The following is a 17,590-nucleotide window of genomic DNA, read 5'->3' as shown; positions in this document are numbered from 1 at the left end:
AATTTATAGCCCTTGTTCATTTTTAAAACTTACATTTTAAAATAGATGCGAGTCAAATATTCTGCCATCCCTCTCTGCTGGCTGCTTTAGTTGACATGAATATTTAGGACTAAAGGGCTTCTTCACAGCCTTTGCTTTCAGTGACACGCAGATAACAAGAAAAGGAGGAAAGATTCAATTGAAATATCAATTCTAAGCATTATTTTAAAGATATTGGTGCACTTTTGGCAATGACTGCACTGTTACTCGGTTCGGGTATAGCCTATGACATCACTTAATGCTCTCAACTTAATTGAGGCTACTGTGTGGTCCAGAGAGCAAAAAGAATGGAGAGAAATATATACCTTAATTACCTTTATCTGGAAGTAACAGTAAGACTCTGAACTCACAGTTAGGACTGCAGTTCTAAAAAGCAATTTTTTTTGACCTAACAATTCTGTGGGTTTTCTTTTAAGCATTATTTATTATTATTAAATGACTGTAATGCAGCAATAAATTAGCATCACTTCACCACAGAAAGGTGCAGTCATTCAGGATCAAGCTTATGCACTCTCACCATAAATCTTCCCCTATCTTCTACCAAGCAGCTAAATATTTTTAAGACTAGCATCAATGTGCATTAAAAAGACACAGTGCTTTGGATAATTTTCTGAGCACAAGGAAGATTATTTGAACAGAGATAGCTAGAGCTGCTCTGCAGTTTTGGTTGTAAATTATGGGTAAGGTCAAGCACACAAGCTTTGAGGAAAAAAAGGGTATTATCTGTTAACTGTTTCACAACAGTGTCAACAATTTTTCCTCCGTAATCACAGTGAGAGACTGAGACAATGACAGAAGTTCTGTGCAATGTAAAATATTACTAATGAAATTTAAGCAGATAACTGCTGATTACAGAAATTTACTGTTGCTAAATTTGGAGAATCTATAACATGTGTCCAGCCATTCCTCCAAGGATCATAAACAAACATATTTAGACTATCTGGAGAGCTACTGCAAAAGATAAACATAAAGAAACAAAGTCAGCTACAAAAAAAAAAAAAAAGCCAGTAACTAAAACGTTAAGAAAACCTGCAGTTTAAAAATATATATGAAGCCTGAAAATGCAGTTATGGTCCATCACTATTAAATTCAACTCCAAATCTTTTTAAATTCATCTCAGTACTCCAACCTGGCTTACACTGACCTGACTTGCATGTTCTGTTGTAGGAGGTGCACCAGTCCTTCACTGCAGTCATATCAACAAACAAAGAGTCATTTGGAATGGCAATATTGAGGCTTCTGAGGAAGTGATGGACAGCAATTGAAATGCTCTGTGGAAGGAAAGAAACTAAAAGGTACTCAGATCTGAAGTGAGAAATCAAGCACAAGACTTGAAACAAATTTTTTCTCTTGCTAGAGCTTAAAAAAAAAAAAAAAAAAGCCCTAAGGGAAGCTGACAGACGGCAGACAAATATTATCAATGTATATTTCAGTTTTGACTCCAGCTTAAAAATAAAATTGAATAAGACCAACTCCTCACACCTCTTTTCCCAGCTTCTCAAAAGTGTTTTGTCAGATGTTGATGCATTAACTATATTTCTATATGAGGTATTTTAATGTGAACTCATGAAGTGTAACAAAGCTTTGTGTCCCAACAGCGTTTGGAAAAGTTGTATTTCAGAATAGCTTCCCACATCCCTCCTTCTTTGCACTGCTGCAGCTTGCAGACAACTTTTAAAAATCTGTCTTCTCTGCACCTTTGGCATACACACAAGAGGAAAACTGTGCGAACACTTTCAATCTGTACTCTTTCTGCTTGAGAGGACACATACAAAATTAGAAAAAGAAATACACTATTTTCTGTGTTCTAGGTAGCTGTGTTTTATATGTTACTACAGTAGTTATTAAAATGCCTCTTCCTTCCTTCCTCCCTCCCTGGCCCCCCCCCCCCCCAAATTTTCATCACAAACAGATCAATACCTGGTCTGTAGAATCTACCAAAAAGAAAGCCAGGATCACCTTGAAACAAAATTCAATTTCTAAATGTCTTTTTTTTTTTTTTTTTCTCTCTTAATTGAAAGTTTTTTTTACAACATCCTTTAAGATTAAAAAAAAAATCTTTTTATTCCAATTCTCCAATAAATGTGCATTTTTAGATATTTACACTGTTACCCCCAGAAAAGATTGTCCTATTTTTACAGTTTAAGTTGTTGAAACCTCACATGTAGAACTTCCGTGGTAAAGGAGAAAACAGAAGAATTGCCAAAATAACAAAATCCCCACAATGTAGAGTGAAGAGCTATTAAGACAGAGGAACAGGTTCTCCTCTTAAATATATCACATTTTTCCTAGCTTGCCCCATAAAAGAATAAAGGTAAATGATAAAGATTCAGAGTATCTCAGCAAGCTTTTAGGTTTTTGTCCTTTCCATTCTTTTCTAGCTTTCTTAAATTAAAAAAAGGAAGTTCCCTTTTCCCCACCCAAATTCTCACCAGGCTTTTTCTTTTAGCCCAAGCAGCAGACACAGGCCTGATGTAAAACACTGTGCTCTTCTAAGCTGGCACTCACTCTTTTGTGAAAGAAAGGCAAGCAGGTACTGCTGTTCAAGTATTTTAACTCTAACATCTACACCAAAGCTCTTCCTATCCTCTACAGGAGGATCAGTTACCCAGCATTACTGCTGGGAAAGGGGAAAATAATTAGCTTTAGTCAGGCTGCCCTCCCAGTTGCCATCTTATCTGAAATTGATAAATCATAAGGACTCATAGGATGGCAGTAAAGCAAAATGTACAGAAGTGAATATATTTTTCAACATGACCCTGCTATGCAATCCTACTCGCTCTGGACAACAGCACCCATCTTTAATTTTCAATTGCTGCCTCTCTGAATTGTGAAGAACTACAATGCCTGAAGACAGAGAACCAAGCCCGTAGCTCAGAATGCAACCCCACTTGTAGAGGGCTACATTTGCTGCCCGCCTGCTTCTAAAAGATTTAGGGTCAGAGTGACAACGCTGTAAAATAAGGGTCAAAGCACAGAAAGACCAAGGCCACAGAACAAAGAGCTTTTCGTGTCCTGAAAGAAGTTGCCTCTTGTGAGCCTGCCTTCTGGCCCAGACAGTAAATTTGTCTTTATCTTCTGTCTCTTGACATCATCACTACACGACTTCTATGAAATGCCAGACAATGTATGACTTATGAAAGGTAAAACTGCTGTTAGAAGAGATTGACTCAACTGTTAATGGAATCCTCTAGTTAACATCAGGGGAACACCTACCGGCAACTGCTGTAATTCTCCCAGCCCTTGCCTCCATCTCTGCAGCTTCATGATTTAAGCAGTCACTTGAGCAGAAGCTTCGGGTGCCTTTAACACCTTTGGGGTACCAGGTTTCTGGTCATACTACCTACTTATTTTTCCTTCAGTCAACAGTAGCTGAAGAAATACACAGGAGCAGCAGCAGCCCTGATGGAAGGCTGATCATTTCCCTCCCCCCCTTATTCATACAAAAGATATCTATTTGCACACACACAAGCACACACACATGAATACTCCCATTCAAAAACATTTATGGGTTTGTTACCCACTCCCCCATCAGCGAGACCCATGACTCACAGACTGAGCTAGTGCACAGGAATACAGTGCTTTCTAAGGCTGACTGCTAAACAGTGAAGTTCATTTCTACAGCTAGAAAACAAGCTGTGTTTGGGATATGCCCTAAACAAGAGTTTTGCTAAATGAAAGGAATTTCATCCACTTGAGAGAAAAGAAAAAAAAAAGAAAAAAAAAGAAAAAAAAGATGAGGATGCTGGGTACCTCCTAAGGCTTTATATTAAGCTAGATTTTCAATATTTCACTAACGAGCTTAAAGTAAAACCATACTGAATTAACCAGAAGTTAATATATTAAGAAAAAATGTAAAATCCAATGCCTAAAACCACAGTAGCAGTTGAGAAATTGAGTGGTACTATCAGTCCTATCAAATGCTTAATAAATAGCCACGAAACAAAAAGATATCAATATCTTAACAATCAGCACCCAGCTTTTAACAAAAAAATATTATTTTTGAAATAAATAGCCAGTTAGCAGTACACCCTTTGAGCAAACCTCAGTACTGTGAGAACTCGCTCCCCCATATCCCAAACCTCAGTGGTAATTCAGATTCTTTCATATAAGCTACTGCCTTTTTTTTTTTTTTTTTCCCCTTCTCCTGCAGGTCTACAGCATGATGTTGTAGAAAATTAGAGCTTCCTTACTTCATATTAAATGCTTTCCCAACAAAGCAGATACCTTTAGCTCTCAAATTCACTGTATTTAATTTTTTCCCCCCAGTCCTACTGATTTAATTTAAGGCTGGAACTGGAGACTGAGATATATAGGATTAGGTTAAAAACAAAGCAAAACAACTTACCTTTCAGCTATGGAGATCTACAGGGCTTTTTTTTGAGCAGAAGAAAAGCTCAGCATTTTCAAAAGGAAGCAGGTTTCTCTGCTTTTACTCTGCATTAAGTTATAAGATGCATGATCCCATGCATTTCAAGCATTAAAAGCAGCATTTAGGAACATGCTTTGTTTTCTTTTCTTCCTAAATATTTAATATACTTGAAAGATATCTTGTAGGAAAAGCCTAGTGTAACATATGAAGGGCCTACTCCAACCATCCTACACTTTCTGAAGGAAATGATTACTCCTCATCTCTCAAGAAGCACTGGTGCGAATATACCAATTTTCCTTGTGGTGAAAAGCAACCCACAAGTTGAGGAACTGATGCAAACTGGCAGATTTCCCCTTCTAATTCTGAGACATATGCGTCATCTTTTTGTCAAAAGCTGGGAAGAAAAAGAATCTCTCTTCCAGCCTGCCACAAGAAACCACCTGCTTAAAGGCAGAACAGAACAATATCGCAGCACTGCTCTGCACGCTGCTGATACTCACACATTTGTTCTTGCTTTCTTCAAATAATAAAATTCTGAAGACAGCCTGAAATGTTAACAACTGAACTTCTCTTGCTGATTTAAGGCCAAAAATCAAACCAGTAAAAGAAAAAAGATAAAATATTCATGTTGGCAAAAATTGATAGTGTTTTACCTGCAGAGCACTAAGAATTCAATTTCTTAGCAGCTTATATGCATGCTGGTTTAAGCACTTGAATATTCGGCTTGATTTTATATTAAACATTCATGTTCTCAAGAATGAGTATAATGTGCAGTTAGGATTTCTTCTAGCTAATAACCATGGTCAGTGATAATTCCTTGCCCACTCTCCACATCCCCCCCCAAATAAAACAAAAGCCTCCTCTAGGATCCAGAGACTTTCATCACTGAAGCATTCTATTATCCTTTTTTTTCCCCCCCCTCACTTCCTATTATTTTTTTCCTTTTGTCAATTTTATCCAGGTCAGGACTACACACTGTAGGATGAAACAATCTCCCTTCCACAAATTCTGATTAACTTTGGGCACATCATTGCCAGCAGATTACGTTTTCAAACTGCACTGAAGTTGCAGACCAGACCTGCAGAGATAGGTGCGAATATTTACTGCAACAATGCATGGCAATATTTCTATCCATATCCCTTATTAAAAAAAAGAAAAAAGAAAAAAGCTGGTAAAGAAAAAATAAATTTTAAACCTCTAAGAATGTGAAAGCAATACTACTTGAAAGGCTGGTACATAAGGTAGGAACGAGCACACCACTTGAACCTCAGATTAGCCTTTTGATATCAAAGTACATATAAAACACAATGTGCAACTCTATAGATAGATATGAACACACATCTATAAAGTACCCCGTGTTGAAATCTGTACCACGGCACTTAGGAACATTTACACTGCTGGATGCATACGTTTTGGTACAATGAGAGAATTTGCATTCCTAAAATAAGAATCCTTGAGTGCATTTCAAGAACCATGACATCACCCCTTTGCACTACAGGTTGCTGTTTACGAGCGATGGGGATGTCCAGTAGACCACAATTAACACTGCAACCTGTGAAAACTATCGTTTATTATGTAATGCACTGTTATGTAAATTGTTTAAATCCTGCACAATACACACAGATGAGCAATCAAGTGCTGTATTTAACTGTGGGGGAGTGATCATCTCACTTCAACTCCGTTTTTACATTTCATATACTGGCTTGGTAAAATTGCAGGCATCACCTGCCCGTCTGATCTCTTATAAATTTATTTCATTAAAAATTAAATATATTTCCTTGTTAATCTAGATAATTTAGCAGTATTTCCCTGGCTATTAGTATTGCTGTAAATTTGTTACAATTGGTTCCACAAAACCTGACTTCTCAGCTATCTATCAATGCAGCAAATTCAGACTATTTTTCACTCACCATTTTATTTTCTTTGAAATAAAAGGCGTTTCAGTACAACGTTACCTCACCTCCCCAAACTCAGCATCTTTCGCATCACTTCTAGAGGGCTCAGAGCAGCACGTTATGATCAAATTAATACCCAACAAACAAAACAAAAGAAAGCCACTGACTGCATTACGCCTTTCTGACAGCAGCAAGAGTGAAGGAAAGGAGATTGGAAGAAGGGGTTTGTTAACTGATAATGCAGCAAAACACAGGACCTGGCTCAAGTTCCTTCTCATTCAGCAGAGCACTCGAACATACCCTCAAGTTACCTACTGGATGCAAAAAGAGAGTTAAATAGAAGACTGAGGAGTGTGACCACAGAGGCTGGCTGTGGCCTGGGGGACACAGGGACAGCCCCCATAAGCTCCCTGTTTTTCAAGAGGGACCGTAAGAGCTCCGGGGCAGGCAGACTTTTGCTTCGAATTGCCCTCTAGTGTTAGCCTTCACAAATTCCTGCCTCAATGACAAATTCTGTTCAGGTTTTTACATAATGGAAAAGTGGGTCAACAACTTAAGTTTTATTAAGCTAAAAATAAAACTTTGAGGAAAAAAAAACAACAACCGAGCAGCGTTTTTGAAGGATCATTTTCATGTCAGAAGACTGAGAGATTGACAAACTGAGGATTACAGACCAAAAATGCAAGAGGAAATCTGCACTTCTAAATAGGGAGATAAAAATCAAGGACAGCAAGTTTAAGAGGGAACTTAGGAACATTCTTGTATTTTACACTTCCATCAGTTTCTTATGCAGTTTCACAAAAACATCATTTCCTGAAACAAACAGCAGACACTGACAGCCAGATCCACTGTAATTACAGTGACAGAGCTGGAATCAAAACTTTAATGAAAACTGAGGAGCTGGTGGTGTAAAAACAGAGCCCAGCCTACGAGCACTAACACTCTAGAAGGAATTATTCTCTCCCTGCTGATTCGAGGATCTTGTAGTTGCACTCCAAACCTGGATGCAAGCAGGCACTGTGCAAACAACAGCCCTTATTTTAAACCTGCTAATTCCAGAAAGAAAAGCCCAAGCATTTTCTTCTGATCTTATTTCAAACCACGTTTTCCTCTACTCTCGAACTGATCAGAGGTAATGAATTTAGGACCTGGTAACCCTTCTATTTCAGATGGGTTACTGATAGCCACACACACACAGCACTGAAAATCAACATAGGAAACATTTTTGTTTTTATTTTTTAAAGAATAAAACAAAGAAATGACTGTCAGACAGCACTACAGCCCCTAAAGTAACAGCCACACTGCCTGAGAACTGAAACAGATTCAGGTTATAAAACAGATGAAGAAAAATACACATTTCCCTGCTGCTTGTGTAACTACTGTGCCTGCCGCTGACAGCATCAATCTGCCTTCTCCTGAGAGCCTGGAGAAATCTTCTGGGGAGCATCAGGAGGAGTACATTAGCAGAAGACCACTCCTTTTGCTAAGGGGTTTGTCTGCCTGTGCAAGGTACTGCTGGTACTGTCAGACTTGTGTCAGAGAACTCTGCTCTGCAATAGACTTTTGCATGTATTTATAGTCAGGCTTTCTCATAAGAGCTGTTACAACGTTTCACAACAGATGGAGCATCCTCCTTTTCTAATTCCTGATCTGTAGTAAGACGTGTAATAGTTTGTAACAAGGGGGAAGCAAAGTGTTTGCAGGATAACTTGAGTGTTAACTCCCTTCAGACCACAGTATCTGCCTATTCAACCAGAGAAAACATTGCTCTGACAATACAGAAATTCTAAATCAAGTGTTTTTTGTTTCTCAGATGCACTGGAATTCCTGGCTTCCCCACAATCTTCAATAAGTCCAAGTGAATTATAATATACTACAACTATTTTGATGTAGGAAATTGTCATTTCAGGTTGGGAAGACTCTGATCATGTTGAAAATGACAATATTTCCAAAATATTTATGTTAACTTTCATATTAGTGCTTAAACCCATATTCTTCTAGGGAAAAAAAATAATAAAAAATAAAAAAAAAATCCTCTTCATAACAACTAAGAAATGGATGGATAAAATCATGACAATTTTTGGTTTGAAGTCATAGAAAAATCCAGAAAAAAAAAAACCAGAGTACACTCACAAGAAATAAGCAGCAAGCTCTTCACACTGACTTGAATAAGGGAAAGGTGTAATTACTTTGGAGGTATTTGCACACTGCTAGGATTTTTAAGCACTGTACAAATTAAAAATATAGATACCGCCGATCCTTTGCTTTAAATTAATTATCTTAGCTAATTGAATTAAATTGATGATCATATTTTACTGAAAAGCAGTAATTTTCCTCAAAATATTGCATTCAAAATTTTTTACAGCAACAGAATATAACATGCTCTGAAAAAAAAAAAAAATTAAAAAAAAAAAAAACACAAAAAAAAACCAAGAAAAAACCCCCAAACCTAAAACCCCTCCAACAGACTCAGAACTAAAAAGCTACCATGGATATCCATGTATTTAAAATAAACTCAAACTTGACAAAGCCAGAAACAGGGCCTCACTACTGAATTAGCACTCACATCTTCATACAGGCTCTTTTTCCTGCTGGTGTGAGCAGCAGTCCCAGACGAGGTAGGTGAACAAGCTATCAATACAGTAGCTGAACATTTACGATAACTGGAATTATATTTTTCTCTTCCCATACCCACAGCTTAAATGTCTGGGTTTGCAGACATTTCTGCACTGCTTTTTTTGTTGTTGTTGCTGAAATAAATAAATGAATACAAGCAAGAGCCTATTTTCATGCATTTGGCTTTGAGGGGGAAGCATAAGCATTTAAATATGGCAATTAGCATTTTTTAACTATTTTTCCCGAAGACTTTGTGGGTCGTTTGTTCTTCTTCTGCAAGTGTTTTGCAGGATCACTTCATCAACAGAGAAGGAAAAATTGAAGTGTAAGTACACCAGCCTCAAATCCTTGCCATAGAGATGTTTCACTAGATCTCTAGCCTAGTAACAAAAGTTAAGGTTTATTTAAATTTAACAGTACACAAAACTCCATTTTAAAATAATATTAGGGCTGGATCTAGTTAAAATGAACAAAATCCAGAAAATTCACTTCTTTCAGATTTCTAAATTTAAATCAGCCACGTCTGAGCTACCAGAGGGATTTCAAAGGAGGGCTGCTGATGTTACATGTGCTGTAATAACCAGGCACGGGGTGCCTTTATAGCCACATCTCCCTTTCAGGAAAATTATTTAAGTTGCTTTTGAAAAAAGCAGCAGAAGTCCTTAAAGAAAACACTGATGAGCTGACAAAGATGTCTGCAGCAGCTCCTTCAGACGAGCAGAGCAGCAAGCTTGCAATGTCAGCTATCAGACTGTGATTTAGGCAACAAGATCTGTAGAGGCTCAAGCCTGTACCTATTCTGTGAGTGGTAAAAGTGGCCATGGAAAGTTGCACACGGGAAGCACTTCAGCAAAGAAGCCTGCACATTTTTATCTCTTCAGCTCATTACAACTAGATATTGCAAAACAGCCCACGAAGTCGAGCACACTATTTGCAATAGCCACACCAACAGTTTTTAAGGGGCCAGCACCGCAGCCCTTATTGCAGGGTTAATTTCCAACAAAAGCAGTGGTAGTTTGTCTAAATAAGAACTGCAACAGCAGAAACAGGGAGTTAGAAACTAAAACACACCCCAGAGCTCTCTGCAAAGCTTCACTGCTCTTTGGGGCACAAAACAGCCACGCTGAGCACTTCTACAGCAAACTTGCTGACCAGCTCTACAACAAAATTAATGTAGGCCAAATTTCAGCTAAAAAACTGTTCTAGAGCCAATTGACACTTGAAAAATGGATTCTAATGGTAACTGACAACTACAGCACTCCTGAGAGACAGCTCAGCTTGTACACGAGTCACACTCTGTAACTGCACTACTGCAAAACTCTCCTCTTTGGGCTCCTGAAAAAAATTATTTAACTTGTCCCAAAGTTCAAATTACTTTGATATCTTTTGTTCATTAAAAAAAAAATAAATAAAAGTTTGGATCTACTGACATGATTCTGCAAATCCTTATTTGTGGAAGTGAGCTATTAGGACTACTTGTGTATTTAGAACTCAGCAGGTTCAGGCCCTAAACTTAAAAATCCTTTGATTTACAGTTGTGAACCAGACATTATATCTTTTTTTTTTTGCTGAATAAGAATCTATAAGAAATAGTCTGAACTCGTGTCAGCTCAAGGAACACTCCATCAAACTTTCACCTTTTAAATATGTCACAAGGGAGCCTTAGATACTTTTGCCTTGCAATATAATCCTGATTTTCATTAACAATAATGTAATTGCTTTTGTACAGGGACAAAAAAAAAAAAAAAAAAAGTAAAAATATAGAAAAAAAAGAAGAGAGAATGAACAAATTCAAAGAGGTGTTCTGTGAAATCTTTATGTTCTTAAGAGAAGCAGGATTAAAAAAAAAAAAACAAAAAAAAAAACATCACCCAAACCCATATGCATTACATTCAGTGCAGAGCTTCTGGACAAACTGTAAAATATTTATTTGGGATCATATTAGACATGTCACCCAAACACTAACTGCATTAATAAAGAAAACTTTTACTACAACTGTTAATCACAAAGAGGAAAAAAAAAGAAAATAATAATCACCAATTCACTAATCACAAATTGCTAAGTCCATAGAAACCTCTGTTTCCCTCCTTTTCCTCTGGATCCCTGCACTTTCTGTATTCAGGATTTTCTTTCTCAACTGATAACTGCCTGTAGGTGGTCTACGCAACCCCTGAAAATCACTGTACAGTTTTCATTATATGAAAAACACCTTCAGAATGTGTCTGCCTCAAACAGATCTGTGCCAGAAGGTGTTCTAGTGGCAAAAGCAGCTGCTCCTCGGGTGTAGTGGACATTAGTTACAACACTGAGGAAAGCTGCAATTTACACTTTGCTGGATTTGGTTAGTACAAATTAGCAGTTACCAGAATAATCTACAATTTTTTTCCCCAAATTTCTCTTATTTTATGATACAATTACTTCCTGCAAAATTAAAAAAAAAAAAATGCCTTCTTGAAGACAGACAGATTTGATTAAGGATAAAAAGTGGATTCCAGCTGAAAGCTGGAATTGCTAAAGTCACGACATGTTCATAAAATTTGTTGCACTGTAATATATTTCGCTCAAGATAAAGTTTTACAGTTTTTACTGCTCCATTTAGTATTTAAACAAATTTACTCAATCCAAGAACAGTTACTATTTTAATTTCAGTTGTTTTTAGAAATGGTTAGTTAAGATTATTCACATGCAAGTAGGTAGGTTATGATTACTCTGAATGGATTTCTCAGTTTCAGCCAAATTAGTACTTCTGGTGCAAAGCAGGACTCGCAGTATGAGTGTAGCCAGTCCCTATTTATTATTTTTTAAATATTAGCTGTTTTGCTATAGAAAAATCTATTTACTGACAAATACAGAAATTAAATTAAATTTCTGCCTGTTTTGCTACAGGTAGAGACCTCTGAAGCCCATTTTGTCTTGTTTCCTGCTTCTCAGCTCGTCAAGCAGCAAGTTTGTTAACACGTTTAAAAATAAGTTTTGCACACTACATTGAAGTGCACTCAGCTCTCTGTTCATTTCTTTAACAAACCCTCCCAACAACAACAAAATAACGTTACTTAAAAATAAACACTACCTCCTCTATACCTTGTTTTTGGATTAGCAACATTTCACTTGGACTAATTCCCAATACATGAATACGAGAACAATACTATATAGAGAATTTATATAACTTCTATGACCAAGGCTGCTGCAAATTCAGCTTTTTGTACGAATTTTGGCCACTTCATTTCCTTCTGAAGACAGCTCGTGTGAATGCTTCACTTTTACTCAGCCTCTTAGAATTTTACAGAGAGAGTGTAAAGAAGAATTATTTTACCAAACAGAAAAAGCTCAGGCAAACCCAGCCCAACTTGCCTATTTTGAATAGTCCAAAGAAGTTACACCATATACATTTTTTTTTTTAAATTAAGAACACGTGTAATAGAGAAATGTTAATATAATATATACCATGCTCCTGCTCCATCAACCTTCCAGAAAGAGTTTTTCAATCACAGGACTAAGCCGTTCTCCAAAATCAGCTCTCTATTGAAAGGTCGAAACCTGCAATAAAAACGTCATGTATTATAACATATTTCCAACACCCACAGTTTCATGGTTGATCCCCAAACATAGACAGAGGTCATCGGGCTGACCCTCGCATTGTCTATATTACAGGAAATCCTAATTTTAAAGAGGGAGAGAGATATATTTTAAACCAAACCGGGTTGATTGGGAACACCTGTGATATGCCTCTTTATTATCAGAAGCCTCTCGAAACAAATCAGATTAGCATGCCCTGCTTTCATTCTTCCTGCAGCATTTTAACATGAAAGCAAGAGGAAGAAAAAAAAAAAAGGGGGGGGGAAGGGAGGAGGTGCGTGGGGGGGGGAGGAGGGAGGGGGAGAACCTCTCCCAGTCTCTCCCTCCACCCTGAAAGCAGCAAACAGGTTGAGTACAAACTGCTTAATGGGTGTGTGATGACTGCTGCCACACTCCCCAGACGGTGCTGCTGACTGAGCAGGGTTGAACTTCGCACGTTTTTCCTGAAGGAGCTTCAGCTGCTTCTCTTCAAGGGCAGTCACCACTGCTACGTTCGTTAAAATGTAGCTGCGCAAATATTAGCTGCTTTAGAAGGTGTAAGAGAAACTGTAGAGTCATCTAATGCTCTCCCAGCAAAAATTTAAAAGCATACTGGGAAGAGGAAAAAATAAAACTAAAAAAAATAAAAAAAAAAAAAAAGAAAAAAAAAAAAGAAAGAAATTGGCCACGACAATATTCAGGTAAGAACGAAACATAACCTGAGAGAGGGAATAACTGTATCAGGTATCTACTGCAGGAAGCAGTGCATCCACACAGCCACATCCTTCCACTTATTGGAGCTTTTCTCACTGCAGATAGCAGGACATGACACATGCAGTGCCTAACAAACGTGGCAGCAGCTGCCTCGCTCAGCTCACCTGCTCACAAACGTGCCCCATCATTTTGCCCTTTATTCCTTCATCGTAGTCCAGAAAAATCCTAAAAAAAATCCCCATAGTTGTAGAGCTCTGATAAGCACTCTGCTTTAATCAGAACAGAAAATTTGCCTTATTTAAAAAAAAAAAAAAAAAATTATGGGAAGGAATATAAGTGAAAATAAAAGTTTCTGCTCTTCAACCAATAACACAAAAATGCTTCTCAAAATTCCCTCCCCACGCTTATATTAAGATTTAATATCCTTCAAGCTAATACTGAAAGCAAGCTCACAGAAAAGCACCTTCTACGAAAACAGAGGCTGGAGCCCTCAGCCGAGTGTAATTATCTCCTTCTCAGCTGAGACCTTCCTGTGAATTTCAGCTCACACTAAATAAAATAATTAGTTGCAGCTAGATCAGACGTTGAAAAGTTTATTAATAATCCATTTACTGTGGATACACTCATTACAGTTTCTGAAAACAAACCAAAAAGTCACTTTTTATCCCCTTCTTCTAACAGTGGTTCCCTCCAGACATTAACAACCATCCCTGCGAGTCACAGCTATTTTTCAGCTGCAAGCATAGTATCATCTCAGAGCAACACATTGGGAAAGTTTTTACAAAATAGGAGCTCAATGTACAGAATTGACATTTTTCTCCTGTTCTGTGTATGTGGCAATGAATGTGTGTGTGTCTACGAGGAGGCCATCCTCACACACTGGCAACTGCATTGCCGAGATAGGAAGAAGTGCTTAGAATTACACAAAGTCATTAATATTTACTGTAAAGATAACTTTTTTTTTTTTTTTTTTTTAAGAGATGATGTGCTAAAATATGATTAGATGCTAATATTAAAGTAAAAAACTGCCAGGTGTTGGCTGCTCTCCCTGCTGCCCCTGCACACAGCAGCAGCACAGGGGCTGAGCTGAGAGCTGCCCCTCAGCCCCGCTCCCACTCTCTGCCCCAGGAACAGGCACAGCTCCTCACACTGCAGCTGGACTGCTTTTAGGATTTGCAGCGAAGGGTTAAAAAAGAACTTCAGCACAGACACTGCCTCACACCCCATTAAACAATAGGCAGGGATTATTCTACCTAGCTCATTGTAACCATTTCTGATACTGCCCAGCATCCAAATTTAGGGTAATTTCAAAAATACTATTTCCCCCGCTAAGCTTAACTTCTCCTGTTTGTTGTGCATTAACACATAGTTACCTAAAAAAGAAAAAAAAAAAAAAAAAAAAAAGTAAAAAAATCCTACCTAGCTCCTGCCAATAATTTGCAAAATAAATAAATAAAATGGCAAAGCAGCATTTTGACTGAGGGAAATGAAGCATCGGGAATCCATGCCACACACCTCCCCTCTGCATCACGTCCCCCCTCACATCTGTGGGACACATCTTCAGTCCTCCTGCCTTAGAGTACATCACCAGTTCTATTAAATAAAAAAAAAAAAAAAAAAAAAAAAGCTGTGTGAAGAGTCAGAGTATATACACGAGAAACGTGGGCAAGCAACACTTCCCCAGTGTTAGTGGTGATAGAAAAAAAAAAAAAATCATCATTTTGGTATCAGGTTCCAGTGTTAAATGTTAAGTGTTCAGAATATGTATATATGTGTACATTTATTTTTATATAAATAAGTACAAACAGCACATCTGTGGAAGGAGACTTAAGAGTACACAAAGCTATTTTTATTAAAAAAAAATATATATGTATATATATCAAAAAATATTTCCTTGCTGGTATAGAGAACGGCACAGTGTAATCCCCCATTTCCTCCCCACGCAGGACAAGGCCAAGCTGCACTGTACTTTTGACAACTTTAATAAATGTAAATTGCTGAGATGAGAGCTAAGGGGCCTCTGGGCACAGACAGATGATGGAGCTATCAAATGAAGTATCTACAGAATATTGGTAGGACACGGAGGTGCTCAGTAGGTAACTGTTTCCCAATGCAACTGAAAAGCAGCAGGCTGCTGTAGCAGCAGTGCTCGCTGTGAGGTGAGAGCTCTGGGTGCAGCTCACTCAAATAGATAGCAGTGCCATACACCTGTTGGGCAGCTGTGCCCTTTGGGAGGGATGGGCTGTGCACCTTCCCCTAGTGCTCACACTGACAGGCAGTGCCTGCAGCCCCGGCTGCACTCTGCTCACATCCTGATTCATTAGCACTGGGAGAATTAAGGAAACGCAGCCCACAGCTCAGGAGCAAAATCCCTCCTGTGACGCTGTGCTTTGGATGGAACAGGAACAAGCCCAGCATTCCAAAAGCCAAGCAAAAAAAAAAAAAAAAAAAAAAAGGAAAAAAAACACACAAAACCCCAATCGATGACCAAGCAGCAAAAGCACCTCGCACACCTTGTGACCATACACACAGCCTAACTGTGCCCCACACTGCAACACGCTGCCCACAGCCCCACACCTTCCCATTGCTGCTGCTCCTCAGCATTACAAAAAGCACAGTTGCTCCAAGCTGCACAAGGTTTCTCTCTCTGAAAAGAGAATGCACCTCTTGGAAACTTTCAGTGCAACTTGGTTGGGTTTTTCTCGGCACCAGGCTATTGAAAAAATAGCAAAAAAAAAAGTTAAAAAATTACCAAAAAATTACCAAAAAATTAAGAGGGCAAGAGAAGCTTATTTGGATGCTTTTCTGACAGCTGAGATTAAAAAAAAAAAAAAAGTCTGAAAAAAAAAAATAAAAAAAATAAGAAAGTATGTGTACGCAGTGCACGGCACAGCGAAGAAACACCACTAAGCACAGAAGTTCAGCTTTCAGTTATCGCCATCGTGTAAATACACAGGTTTCGATCTTGAAGCACATTTGATATTTCCTCCAAATGTGCCTTCTGCAGGGCCAAACCATCCAGTTAATGTTTGACGTTTTAACTGAGGTGAAAAATGCAAGCAGTTCCTCAAGGGTCCATTGAAGCTACACGGTTCCCCCCCACCCCCCTCCCCAAGTGTCTCAAAATGAGGAGCATGTCAAATATAAGGAAGGAAAACCTAATTTCCACAGCCCGCGTATCGATATTAGATCGCTTACTGCTTTCATTTTAGCCACACCCACCTTTATGTAATTATAAAATATGGAAACGGTGCAGCTCGAGAAATAAGAAAGCCAAAAGGAACGATGGTGCGACAGAGCCCAGCGGGCGCAGTGCACGGGCTTTCATTTCAATGAGAAACGGGAACGAACCGCGGGCTGCGGACCGACGCCGGGCGAGCGGTGTGGAAGAACGCCCCGCACCTGTGCGGCACCGAGCGGGGCAGGACGCCGAGCTCCTGAAAGCGAAAGTCGGTGCCGGTGGGCGGACGGCTGCCGGGTGCCGCCGCTCCTCGAGCCCTCATCCCTGCGGAGAGCGCGGCCCGACGAGGCGGCCCGGCACGCATTCCCATGCTCGCCGCTAAAAACGCTCCCCGAGCCGCGACGCGAATGTACTGTAACGAGTGGCCGCGTCGCGGTGGAGACTCCGAGACTGCGATGCTAGCGAGAGCCCGCCGCGTTTCGCGGCCATCGGGGCAGCGAGGGACAACCGGCGGAGCGGAGCGGCTCTCCACGGGAAAAAGCGGCGCTGGGAAAGTGCGGTGCGCGCCCCGCGCTCGGGGGAGCCGAGCGAAGCGGCGGGGATCCCTGCGTGACACGCGAAATACCTTCAGCCCCGCGACGGAGGGAGGGACGGAGGGAAAAGGGAGAGGCGAACTTTTGCGTTTCGCTTTAAGGCGCCGCCGCCGCGCTCCGCTCCCGCAGCGCTGCCCGCCCCCGGCGCGGGGCGATGCGATGCGCGGGGCCGAGCCCGGCCGCATCCCAGCGGCTCCGAACCGCGGATTGAGAAAGGGTGCGGAGCGGGGGGGGGAGGCGGCGAGATGCGCGGCGGTGTCACGGAGCGCCGTTCGCAGCCGCTCATCGCCTATCGCGATCCGCCGAGGGGTGACATGGAAACAGGCACCAAAAAATAGCAGAGCCAATGACGAACGGCGGCCGGGTGACAGAGCGGAGCGCTCCGGAGGCGGAGAGGAGGAGGTGAATGGGCAGCGTCGGGCCGGGCCCAGGGGTCCGGAGGGGGGGTAGGGGGGAGGGAAAGGGGGACACCGCCGGGGAAGAGGAGCGGCCATCCACGGCTCGGGGTAACGGAGCGGCGGGGGGGGGGATGGGGGAGGGGGGGCGGCAGCGGGCGGGGAGCGGGGAGAAGTTAATGTGCTGCTGACACGGGAGGGGGAGGGATGCGGGGGGGGGGGGGGGGGGG

The 17,590-nt window shown here is 40.3% G+C and overlaps 1 long non-coding RNA gene across 6 annotated transcripts in view; it reads right to left on the bottom strand.

Moving 5' to 3' along the window:
• LOC122177239 overlaps positions 1-12,457 on the bottom strand; it is a 35,417-nt gene extending 22,960 nt beyond the window's left edge. For 4 of the 6 annotated variants that reach the window (XR_006178009.1, XR_006178004.1, XR_006178006.1 and 1 more), the window contains exons 1-2: positions 12,367-12,457; positions 1,184-1,310 (exon numbers count right to left, since the gene is read on the bottom strand). This is a non-coding gene — a long non-coding RNA (uncharacterized LOC122177239). Of the gene's footprint in view, positions 1-33; positions 123-1,183; positions 1,311-12,366 lie in introns of those variants that run through there. The other 2 variants (XR_006178007.1, XR_006178008.1) reach the window with 2 other exon arrangements.
• Positions 12,458-17,590: the final 5,133 nt, after the last annotated feature.

Source organism: Lagopus leucura, unplaced genomic scaffold (assembly GCF_019238085.1).
Source record: "Lagopus leucura isolate 7727_CA_CO unplaced genomic scaffold, USGS_WTPT01 Super-Scaffold_100001, whole genome shotgun sequence".
Classification (NCBI taxonomy): domain Eukaryota; kingdom Metazoa; phylum Chordata; class Aves; order Galliformes; family Phasianidae; genus Lagopus; species Lagopus leucura.
This window is presented reverse-complemented; position numbering and strand designations above follow the sequence as displayed.